This window comes from Dasypus novemcinctus, chromosome 21 (genome assembly GCF_030445035.2).
Source record: "Dasypus novemcinctus isolate mDasNov1 chromosome 21, mDasNov1.1.hap2, whole genome shotgun sequence".
Taxonomy (NCBI): Eukaryota; Metazoa; Chordata; class Mammalia; order Cingulata; family Dasypodidae; genus Dasypus; species Dasypus novemcinctus.
Genome location: NC_080693.1, coordinates 37,696,357 through 37,708,609, shown reverse-complemented (window position 1 = coordinate 37,708,609; position 12,253 = coordinate 37,696,357).

Below are 12,253 nucleotides of genomic sequence, written 5' to 3'. Positions count from 1 at the left end.
AGAGAACTGACGCATCAAGATGACGCAACAAAAAGAGACACAGATTCCTGGTGCCACTGACAAGAATATAAGTGGACACAGAAGAACACACAGTGAATGGACACAGAGCAGACAACTGAGGGGGGAAGGAGAGAAATAAATAATAAATCTTTAAAAAATGTTAATAAGGAAAACTGTTGGGGATATATATAAGGGAATTCTACTTTCTCTGTAATTTTTTCTGTAAATCTATAATTGCTCTAAAAATAAAGCCTATTTTTTAAAAAATCACTGGAAAAGCTAGAGAAACAGGATGGAATCTGGGAATCTGGGAATGACTCTCAGTACGTTATGAAACTGAGCTGCCAGAGTTGTTACTATACATGAGGCCCATGTGTTTAGGTTAAAAAAACACTGATGGGAAGCAGATATGGCTCAATGGATAGAGCGTCCGTCTATCATATAGGAGGCCCAGGGTTCAATATGCAGGGCCTCCTGGCCCATGTGGTGAACTGGCCCATGTGGAATGCTGCCGTGTGCAAGCAGTATCACCTTGCACAGGGATGCCCCCTGCGCAAGGAGTGGCCCCCATATAAGGAGTGCAGCCCCTGTGCAGGAGAGCAGACCACCCAAGAGTGGTGCTGCCCACACGGAGAGTTGACACAGCAAGATGATGCAACAAAAAAAGAGACACAAAGAAGAGACAATATGAGATGCATCAAACTAGGAGCTGAGGTGGAGCAAGAGAGTGATCACCTCTCCCATTCCAGAAGGTCCCAGGATGGGGTCCTAGAGCCACCTAATGAGAATACAACAGACACAGAAGAACACACAGCAAATGGGCACAGAGACCAGACAACGGGGGAGGAGAGGAAGGGGGAGAAATAAGGAAAAAAAACACTGATGAAAAAACGAAAAAACTAAAAAAAAACAAACACCAAGGAAACACTGATGTAACTGTGAATCCAGGGATCATGTAGTTGCAATCACTGCAATACCCTCTAAACACCCAACAATGGGGCTGCAGAAAAGCTTCACATCTTCAAACTTGCCATTAGAAAATAGCGAAAGGGACAAGAAGATAGCATCTGCCACTTCAACTTTCCAAATCTTGAGTAAAAACTTTTAATTAAAACTTCGGGGGAGCAGATGTGGCTCAAAGTTGCTGCCCACTTCCCACATGGAAGGTCCTGGGTTTGGTTCTCAGTGCCTCTTAAAGAAGACAATCTGACACAACAAGCAGTGACACTGAGCAGACAGATGAGGGAGCCATCACGGGGCAGGGGGAATAAAATTCTTTTAAAAAGGTTTTTAATAAAGTACTTCATTTGCTTGCGGGGAGGAACTCTAGCTGCAAGGGATTCTGGGATGTATAGTATTTAGTTTCTAGTGTTTGCACTAAAGGAGAGTATACTAAAAGGAGGGTGGAGTGGTAGTTGTGCAAGCCGACCCTCAGCATCCACCAGTGGGAAATAGCATTTCAGGCAAGGAAAAGAATATGTGTGAATTTTCTGAGGCAGGAGTTTACATGTCATATTTGAAGATTAACAAGGAAGTCAGTGTAGCTTTCATGTAAGGTTTTAGTTGCCAATTAGAAATCCAGCGGAGATGTCAAGTAAATAATTTTAGATATATAAATATCTGAATTTGTGTCAGTTATGAATTATTGCTTCACAGCCCTTCAATATATGCTTTGTGATAAACATTGAAATTGCTTTAAGCATATCTCCTTTAAATTGATCATGATGTTAAGCCTTCTTAGTAGATGAGGCAAAAGGGACAAAGCAGGAGAAAAAGGACTCCTGCAAGTTCCAAAATGGACAAGGGATCTTTAGTGTATGTGTGAGGATATCTTAAGGAGTACTGCCCCAGCCACAGGCAGACCCAGAATGTGGTCCCTCAGCAACTTTGCAGCCTCAGCCTAGCAATAACCTTTCTGTAGCTTTTATAGCGCAGAAAACAGAGTACCCATGCATTCTGAAGGTCTTTTCCCTACACCATTATCTGGGCTCCCTCTGCAAGTATTTATGGCTGACATGAAACCACCTGTGTTTCAGAGGCTCAGACACTGACCTACTGTTCCTCCTGGAATCCTCTGCTCAGTCTACACACTCAGTAGGACTCCTGCTCCCATCGGTACTTGGATTCACACTGCACACCACACCATCAGTTGACTGTCTGTTTCCTTACCTGTACTCCAGAGAGTTGCCTATTGCTGACCCAGCTCCATCCTGACCAAACCAGTGACCTCTTCTGCAATCTCATAGACTGAGCCACCTCTAAGGGGTCTGAATGCCTTTCAAGTTTGTCCTTCCTTGGGTACTGTCCCTCAGCACTAGAGTACCATTTAGAGTTGCCTTATATCTTTGAGTTACTCTTACAATATAATTATTAATTCTTTATATATATATTTTAAAGATTTATTTCTTCCTGCCCTTTGTTTTTTGTACTTGCTGCCTGCTTTCTCTGTCTGGTCATTGTGTACTTGTCTTTTTTTTTTTTTTTTTGAGGCACCGGGAACCGAACCTGGGACCTGCCATGTGGGAGGGAGGCACCCAATGATTTGAGCCACCTTTGTTCCCACTTGTCATGTCTCTCATTGTGTTTCCTTGTTTTGTCTCTTCATTGCATCATCTCGTTGCGTCAGCTTGCTGTCTTTTTTTTTTTTTTTTTTTTTTCAGCTTGCTGTCTTGATCGTCTTCTTTAGGAGGCACTGGAAACTGAACCTAGGACCTCCCATAGGTGGGTACCCAACTGTTTGAGCCACATCCAATTCCCAATTCTTTATATATAAACTTCCGATTTGACCTACTGTGTGGTTCTCTTCTGGTGATTAGACCCAAACTGCTAAAGGAGGTCAGAGAAGAAATCAAAACTATTGATATGAATTTGAGAATTCATCATCCCATAGGTGATATTTAAAGCCATGTGCAGGAAGGGAACAACCAGAGAGAGAGTACATAGAGAGGAGATATTTGAAGATGGTAACAGAGAAGAGAGTATTCTAAACCACTAAGGATCCTTGAAAATGAACAGTCTAAATTGGGAAGCGAACCAAGAAAGGATAATGTCCCAGAAACAAAGTGAACAAATGTGTTTGCAGTTAAAGGGCAATGATCAACTAAGTTAAATGCTGCTGATAGGTTGAATAAGATGAGCTTGAGATTGACCATTCGATTTGACAACATGGAGTTCACAACATATCTTGAACTGTTCGAGTGGTGTAGTGAGGAATGAATGCCTGTTTGAAGTGAGTTCAAGAGAGAATAGGATAACATATATTATAATACATTTATCATCTTTTGTATTTCAAATGTTATATAATAGATTTTCTTTAAACTTTTAATTTTGAGATCATTGTAGATTCACAAGCGCTAAGAAATAATCCCATGCCTTTACCCACTTTCCTCAGTTCTTGCAAAATTATAGTGCAATATCACACAGGATTTGACATCAATAGTCAAGAGACAGAACATTTCCTTCACCACAGGGATTCCTCATGTTTCCCTTATATAGCCACCTCCCATTTCCCTGCCACTACCACCCCAAACCTCCTTAACCCCTGGCAACCACTAATCTGTTCTCAATTTCTACAAATGTGATACTTCAAGAATGTTATATAAATGGAAGCAGACCGTATCTTTTTTCTCTCAGCATAATTTTTCTACAGATTTATACAGGTTATTGCATAGTTTGTTCCTTTTTACTGCTGAGTAGTCTTCCATGATTTTAATGTACCACAGTATGTCTTAACAGTTCACCCATTGAAGAACATCTAGGTTGTTTCCAGCTATTATGAATAAAACTGCTACATACATTCATATACAGGCTTTTGCCTGAACATAATTCTTCATTTCTCTGGGATAAATGCCAAGAAGTGCAATTGGTTGGTTTTACAATAGTTTCATGTTTGGTTTTTCGTTCTAAACTGCCAGCAGTATTTTCCAGAGTGGCTGTACTATTTTAACCTTTCCACCAGGAAGGTATAAGTGGTTCCGTTTTTCTTAGTTCTTGTCAGTGTTTAGCGTTGTCATTACTTTTTATTTTAGCCATTTTGATAGATGTACAGTGATATCTCATTATTTAATTTTCATTTTCCTAATGGCTAATAATGTTGAACATCTATTTATGTATTTATTTGCTGTCTGTAAATCCTCTTCCAAGAAATATCTTTTATCCATTATCTAATTGGATTGTTTATTTACTGTTGAATTTTTGAGAGTTCTTTATTCTAGATACTAGTACTTTCTTGGATAGAGTTTGTAGCTTGTCTTTTCATCCTTTTAACAGGGCCTTTTGCAGAGCGAAAGTTTTTAAATTTTAATGAAGTCTCATTTTTTTTCTTATATGGATTATACTTTTGGTTCAAGTCTAAGAACTATGGCTACCCATAAATTCCTGAAGGTTTTCTCCTATTGTTTTTCTAAAAGTTTTATGCTTCTGCCTTTTATATTTAAGTTCATGATAAATTTTGAGTCTTTTTTTTTGTATATGGTGTAAGGCTTAGTTCAAGACTTGCTTAATTAAGAACATATAAGGTAATGTAGATGTCCAGTTGTTCCAATATCATTTGTTGGAAAGGATGTATATTTCCTCCATTGAATTGGTTTTTCACTTTTGTCAAAAATCAGTTTGGCATATTGTGTGAGTCAATTTTTGTGTTATGTATTCTGTTATCTTTCAGTTGATTGCCAGTTTCATTCCATTGTGGTTGAAAAAAACTGTATGGTTTCAATTTTTAAAAATTTGTTAAGGTTCTCTTGCTATATGTTCCATGGACATGGTAAAGAATGTGTATTTTACTGTTCTGACAATACTGATTAGATCCTGTTGCTTGATAGCGTTACTGATTTCTTCTGTATCCTTGTTGATTTCCTCTCTAGTTTTTCTTGTTTTATCAGTTATTGAGAGGGAGGGATGGTGCCTCTCCAACTATAATTGTGGATTTGTCTATTTATCCATTTAGTTCTTTCAGTTTTGCATCCCGTCTTTTGCAGCTCTAATTTTGGTCCATAAACATTTAGGATTGCTCTATCTTCTTGGTGAATTGACTCTTTTTTCATTACACAGTGTCTCTATCTCTGGTAATTTCTTTGCTCCAGAGTCTACTTTATCTGATATTCTTTTCTCTCTCTCTCTTTTTTTTCTTCTCTTTTTAGGACGTTCTGTGGATTAAACCTGGGACCTTGTACATGGGAAGCAGGCACTCAACCACTTGTGCTACATCCACTCTCTACTTTATTTGATATTATTATAGCTTCTACTGCGTTTCTTTGATTGATGTTTGCATGATATATATATATTTTTTCATACTTTTACTTTCAGCCTGTCTATATTGTGAAGAGTTTCTTATAGATAGCATAAAATTGAGTCATTTATATTTTAAACCCACCCTTTTCAATCTTAACTGGCATATTTAGATCCTTTACATTTAATGTAGTTATTGATATATTACAGCTTAAATCTGCCGTTTTTGTTTTCCATTGGCTTTTTCTTTTTTTCTGCCTTCTTCTTGGTTACTTGAACATTTTTTTCGAATTCCATTTTATCTACAGTGTTGTTTTTTTTTTTAAGATTTATTTATTTATTTAATTTCCCCCCCTCCCCTGGTTGTCTGTTCTCTGTGTCTGTTTGCTGCATCTTGTTTCTTTGTCCGCTTCTGTTGTCGTCAGCGGCACGGGAAGTGTGGGCGGCGCCATTCCTGGGCAGGCTGCACTTTCTTTCACGCTGGGCGGCTCTCCTTACGGGCACACTCCTTGCATGTGGGGCTCCCCTACGCGGGGGACACCCCTGCGTGGCACGGCACTCCTTGTGCGCATCAGCACTGCGCATGGGCCAGCTCCACGCAGGTCAAGGAGGCCCGGGGTTTGAACCGCGGACCTCCCATGTGGTACACGGACACCCTAACCACTGGGCCAAGTCCGTTTTCCTATCTACAGTGTTTTATTAAAAATTTTATTCCCTTCCCCCTCGTTATTCTGTCATCTGATTGCTCATTGTTTGAGCTCATTGTCCACCTGTTTTCTCTTTAGGAGGTATCAGGAACTGAACCCAGGACCTTCCATGTGGGAAGCGGGTGCCCAACCACTTGAACCACATCTGCCTCCTGCTCGTTTTGTTTTTTCTTTTGCTCATTGTTTTGCTTGTGGTATTGCTGATTGTTTTTTCTTGTTGTCTGCTCTTTGTTTTTGCTCAGTGTCTGCTTATTGTCTGCTTGTTGTTTTGTCTTCTTTAGGAAACACTGGGTACCAAATCCAGGACCCCCTCCCCCATGTGGGAGGCAAGCACACAACTGCTTGAGCCATATCCACTCCCCTCTGCAGTGTTTTGTGTATATCTTTGCATAGCTTTTAGCAGTTGCTCTGGGCATTACATTATATATACATAACTTTTCACAGTCTACTGGTGTTATAATTTTACCAGTTCATGTAAATCATAGTATCCCCACCTCTTAATTTTCTTAGGTATTTCTTCTATATACTTTTTTTTTTTTAGGTCCCAGGGCTGGGGATTGAACCTGGGACCTCGTATGTGGGAGATTGGCACTCAACTCCTGAGCCACGTGGCCTCCCCTGTCTTGTTTTTTGTTTGTTTTTGTTTTGTTTTATTTGCTGTTTATTTTTGTTTTCAGGAGGCACAGGGAATTGAGCCTGGGACCTCTCATGTGGAAGCAGATGCTCAACCCCTTGAGCCACATCTCTTCCTTCTACATACATGTAGAACCACATAAGACAATGCTGTAATTTTTCTTTGACCATGAAACATAATTTAGAAAACTCAAGAGAAAGGAGCTTATTGTATTTACCCATATTTTTGTTCCCTGTGTTCTTTTTTTGTGATGTTAACAAGGTTCCTTCTTTTATCATTCCTGAAGGATATTTTCACTGGGTATAGGATTCTGGATTGGAAATTCTCTTCTTTCAGTACTTGAAAAATATTTGCCACTTCCTTCTAGCTCCCATGTTTTGTTTTTTTTTTAATTAATTAATTAATTAATTTTTATTTATTTCCCCTTCCCCCCCCACCCCGGTTGTCTGTTCTCTGTGTCTGTCTGCTGCGTCGTCTTTGTCCGCTTCTGTTGTTGTCAGCAGCATGGGAATATGTGTTTCTTTTTGTTGCATCATCTTGCTGTATCAGCTCTCTGTGTGTGTGGCGCCATTCCTGGGCAGGCTGCACTTTCTTTCACACTGGGCGGCTCTCCTTACGGGGCGCACTCCTTGCCCGTGGGGCTCCCCTATGCGGGGGACACCCCAGCGTGGCACGGCACTCTTTGTGCACATCAGCACTGTGCATGGGCCAGCTCCACACAGGTCAGGGAGGCCCGGGGTTTGAACTGCGGCCCTCCCATGTGGTAGACGGATGCCCTAACCACTGGCCAAGTGCACCGCCTCCCATGGTTCTTTGATGAAAAATCTGCTGTCACTTTTTTTTCTTCCTGAATTTAAAGTGTCATTTCTCTCCAGCTGTCTTTAGTTTTCAGAAGTTTAATTATGAAGTGTTTTGGCATGAATTTCTTGAGTTTATCCTGTTTGGGGTTTCCAGTGTTTTAAATCTGTAGATTTATTCTTTTGCAAAACTTGGGAAGGTTTTAGCTATATTTTATCAAGTGTATTTCCCATCTTTATTTCTCCTATTTCTTTTCATTTGTTTTTTGTTTTTTTTAAAGATTAATTTTTATTTCTCTCTCCTCCCATCCCCCCCAACCCCCATTCTACTCTGTGTCCATTCGCCATGTGTTCTTCTGAGTCCGCTTGCATTCTCAGCAGCACTGGTAAACTGCGTCTCTTTTTTGTTGCATCATCTTGCTGCATCAGCTCTCCATGTGTGCGGCACCACTCCGGGGTGGGCTGTGCTTTTTTCACACAGGGTGCCTTTCATTGTGGGGCGCACTCCATGCGCATGGCATGGCACTCCTTGTGTCCATTAGCACTGTGCATGGACCAGCTCACCACACGGGTCAGGAGGCCCTGGGTTTGAACCCTGGACCTCTTATATGGTAGACGGATGCTCTATCAGTTGAGCCAAACCCACTTCCCTCTTTTCATTGGTTTTAATTGTATTTGTAATTATTTACAGAAACATTTTTATCATGGCTGCTTAAAAATATTTTCAGATAATTCTAACATCTCTAACATCTTGGTGTTGGCATCTATTGATTCTTTTTTCATTCACTTTGAGATCTTCCTGGTTCTTGATATGATAAGTGATTTTCTATTCAAACCTGGGTATTTTCATATTATAAGACTCTGAATCTATTGTTTTATTTGGCTTTTTCTGAAACCACACTAGCAGGGGAAGATGGGGTAAGGGTGCAGCCTTATTACCGCAAGCTGGAGGTAGAAGTATAGGCTCCCCATTCAGCTCCCATTGACAGCTAAGGGGGAATCCACATTAATATTGGGTGGGGATGGGAGTTCTGGCTCACCATATGGTCTCTGCTGATAACTGTGGTAGTGGTGGTGGTGGTGGTGAGAACTTGTTACTGCTAGGCAATGGTGAAAGTCCTGACTCTCTACTAGACCTCTGCTGAAGCATCCCACAGGGATGGGGAGAGATAACTTCTTTACTGGCGGGTGGAGGCAAAAGTCCAGGGTCCCCCTGTAGACTTTGCTAGCACTGTGAGGATGGGGAGGCTTCGTTACATCTGGTAGGGATAAAAGTCCCACTCCCTACTTGATATTCTGATACCACTCTGGCACAGGTTTTGGGGTGCCTCCCAGCCTCTTGAGTGTGGAAGGCTAGACTCCCCAGTTGGCCTTTCCTGGCATGGATAGGAGTGAGAATAGGTTTTTGTTATAGCTTAATTTCCTAGGACTTCTACCACAAACTTGGTAGCTTAAAGCAATAAAGTTTATTGTCTCACTGTTCTGGCACTGTTCTGGAGGCCAGAAGTCCAAAGTCCACGTGTCGTCAAATCCATGCTCCTTCCAAAGGCTTTGGGGGAGAATTCGTCCTTACATCTTCCAGCTTCTGGTGGTTCAAGACGTTCCTTGGCTTGTGACTGCATAACTCCAATTTTCCTCCATCTTCACATGGCCTTTCTCCTGTTTCTCATAAGGACACTTACCATTGGATTTGGGGTTCACCCAGATAATCCAGGATGATTTAATCTCAAGATCCTCAACCTACTTACATCTGGAAAGGCCCCTTTTCCAAAAATTACATTCACAAGATCTGAGATATAAACATTTTTTGGGGGGCTACCATTCAACCACTAAGGTAGTGTTGGAATAGAGTGGTTGTTGGCTGAAGTTTTCTGTCTTGCTAGGCTGCCCCTTTCCTGTCCTGTGGCTAGAGAACAGCATTTTGTTAGGGCTTTTTTTTTTTTGCTGTGCCTGTTGGCATTCCTAGGTTGCCAGCTCTTTCAGCCCCAGGTTTGGGGTCTACAACGCAAAAAAGAAAACATAAGGAACTTTCCTGTCATTCCTTGGTTGCCAGTCAGCCATCTTCTTATCTTTCAGAATCTTCTTAGGTCTCTTTATGTCTAGCGATTTCAGTTGTACTTAGCAGGAGGAATAGGAAAAATTATGTCTATTCCATCTGCTCAGAAGCAGAAATTCTGAAGATATATAATAGATTTAAATATGAAAAAAAAAAAGGAGTAGGGCAGGTGTAGCTCAGTGGTTGAGTACATGCTTCTCATGTAGCAGATCCCAGCTAGATTCAATCCCCAGTAGTACCTCCTTAAAAAAAAAAGAAAAAAGGAGTAAATGGGGACAAAAAAGTAGTATAACTCTTATGAACAGTCTCCCTTTAAAGGAATGTATAGAATAAGGATTTAAGATCTTCTATTAACTATGAAGATCAAGAAGTGAGATTGTCAGTTATTATATTTTAAGGTGAAATTCACATAACAAAATTGACCATTTAAAAATGAACTGTTCAGTGACATTTAATACAAAGGTTTTTTGTTTTGTTTTGTTTTTAAAGATTTATTTATTTATTTAACTCCCCCCTCCTCCCCCGGTTGTCTGTTCTCGGTGTCTATTTGCTGCGTCTTGTTTCTTTGTCCGCTTCTGTTGTCATCAGCCGCACGGGAAGTGTGGGCGGCGCCATTCCTGGGCAGGCTGCACTTTCTTTCACGCTGGGCAGCTCTCCTTACGGGGCGCACTCCTTGCGCGTGGGGCTCCCCTACGCAGGGGCACCCCTGCGTGGCAGGGCACTCCTTGCTCGCGTCAGCACTGCGCATGGGCCAGCTCCACACGGGTCAAGGAGGCCCGGGGTTTGAACCGCGGACCTCCCATGTGGTAGACGGACGCCCTAACCACTGGGCCAAGTCCGTTTCCCTAATACAAAGTTTTGTGCAACCACCATCTTTATCTCTTCAAAAACATTTTCATCAACCCCAAAATGAAATCCCATTGATTAAGCAATTAACCCTCATTTCCCCACCCCTTGGCCCTGACAACTACTAAGCTGCTTTTGTCTCTATGGATTTATCTATTCTGTATATTTTATATAAGTGGAATTATGCAATATATGACCTTTAGAGTCTGGCTTTCACTTGGCATGCTTTCACGGTTCATCCATGTTGTAGCATTTTAAAAAAATGTTTATTGTAAATAGTGATGCTATATATAGGCATGTACAAATATTTATGTGTTTTCAATTCTTTCCAGTATATACCTATGAGTGGAATTACTGGATCATATGGTAATTCAATGTTTAACTTTTTGAAAAACTGCCAAACTGTTTTCCACAGTGGTGGAACCATTTTACATTCCTATTAGGAGTGAACAATTTTAATTTCTCCACATTCTTACCCACACACTTTTTGTTTTAAAATTTGTAGCCATTCTGGGAGCAGAGGTGGCTCAAGCCATTGGGCGCCTCTCTCCCACATAGGAGGTCCCGGATTCAGTTCCCAATGTCTCCTAAAAAGAGGAGAAGCAGACACAGAGAGCAGGCAGTGAGCGCAAACAATGGGGGGGATGGGGTAGTGGAGGGGGGAATAAATAAATCCTTTTTAAAAAATTGTAGCCATTCTAGGTGAAGTGATGTTTTGTGGTTTTGAGTTGCATTTGCCAAATGACTAATAATGTTTTTATGTGCTTGTTGGACATGTGTCTATTTTGTAGAAATGTGTATTCTAGTCCTTTGCTTTTTTATTGGGTTATTGAGTTTTGAAACTTATTTACATATTCTGGATACTAGACCCTTATCAAGTATATTATTTACAAATACTTTCTCCCATTCTTTAGGTTGCCTTTCCACTTTGACCATGTCCCTTGATGCTTAAGTTTTAAATTTTAGTGAAGTACAATTTAGTTTTTCTTTAGTTGCTTGTGTTTTGGGTGTCATTTCTAAGAATCCACTGCTAAATTAGAGGTCGTGAAGATTTAGCTGTTTTCTTCTAAGTTTTTTATGGTTTTAGTTCTTATATTTAGGTTATTGATCAACTTTGAATTATATGCTGTGAGGTAGGAATCCAACTTCATTCTTTTCATTTGGCTATACAGTTGTCCCAACACCATTTGTTGAAGAGACTCCCTACCCACCCCCCACCCCCATTGAATCTTTTGTTCCACATCAGTACAGAAAAAGCTTCCTTATCTTTTTCTTATGGTCACATAGTATTCCACTGTTGATGTACCATAATTTATTTAATCAGCACTCCCCTACCAGACTTTAATATTCTGCTGTTTTCAACAGTTGGTAATAATCTCATTTTACACATTCCAGTTTACAGAATAAATTCCTGAAAGTTGAATTGCTAGGGCAGATGTTGTATTGGTGAATTTAACAAAAAGTACAATTGCCCTTTCTAGAAGTTGTACCAATTCTCTCACCAGAATGCCTATTTCTTGTCTTATTTTTAAGGAGGTACCGGGGATTGAACTTGGAATCTTGTACGTGGGAAGTAGGTGCTCAACCACTGAGCTACACCTGTTCCGCCCATTTCTTGTCAATATTTAGCAAATTTGGATCTTTATCAAGCTGAGTCCATCCATTTTCTTGACCCCATTCCTTTCTCCGATACCTTGTTTTAGTCTTCCCCTTTCTCTTCCTCACTCCATTTGCCTATAATCATGCTCAAGCTTTCCATCCACCCTTTCTAAAACTCTCCCTTCACCTGTCTCCTTGCTATACCCCATCTTTCACATACTCTTGATAAACTTCAACTCTTTACCTTTAAACTCATTAAACCTGTTTTCTATCACTTCGTCACCTTACTCAGATTTATAGTACTGCTTCCTGTCTGAAATGCTCTTCTCTTAGCTTTATCACTCTTACATTAGTTCTTTTATACTGCAACAATTTAGTTATTTCTTGA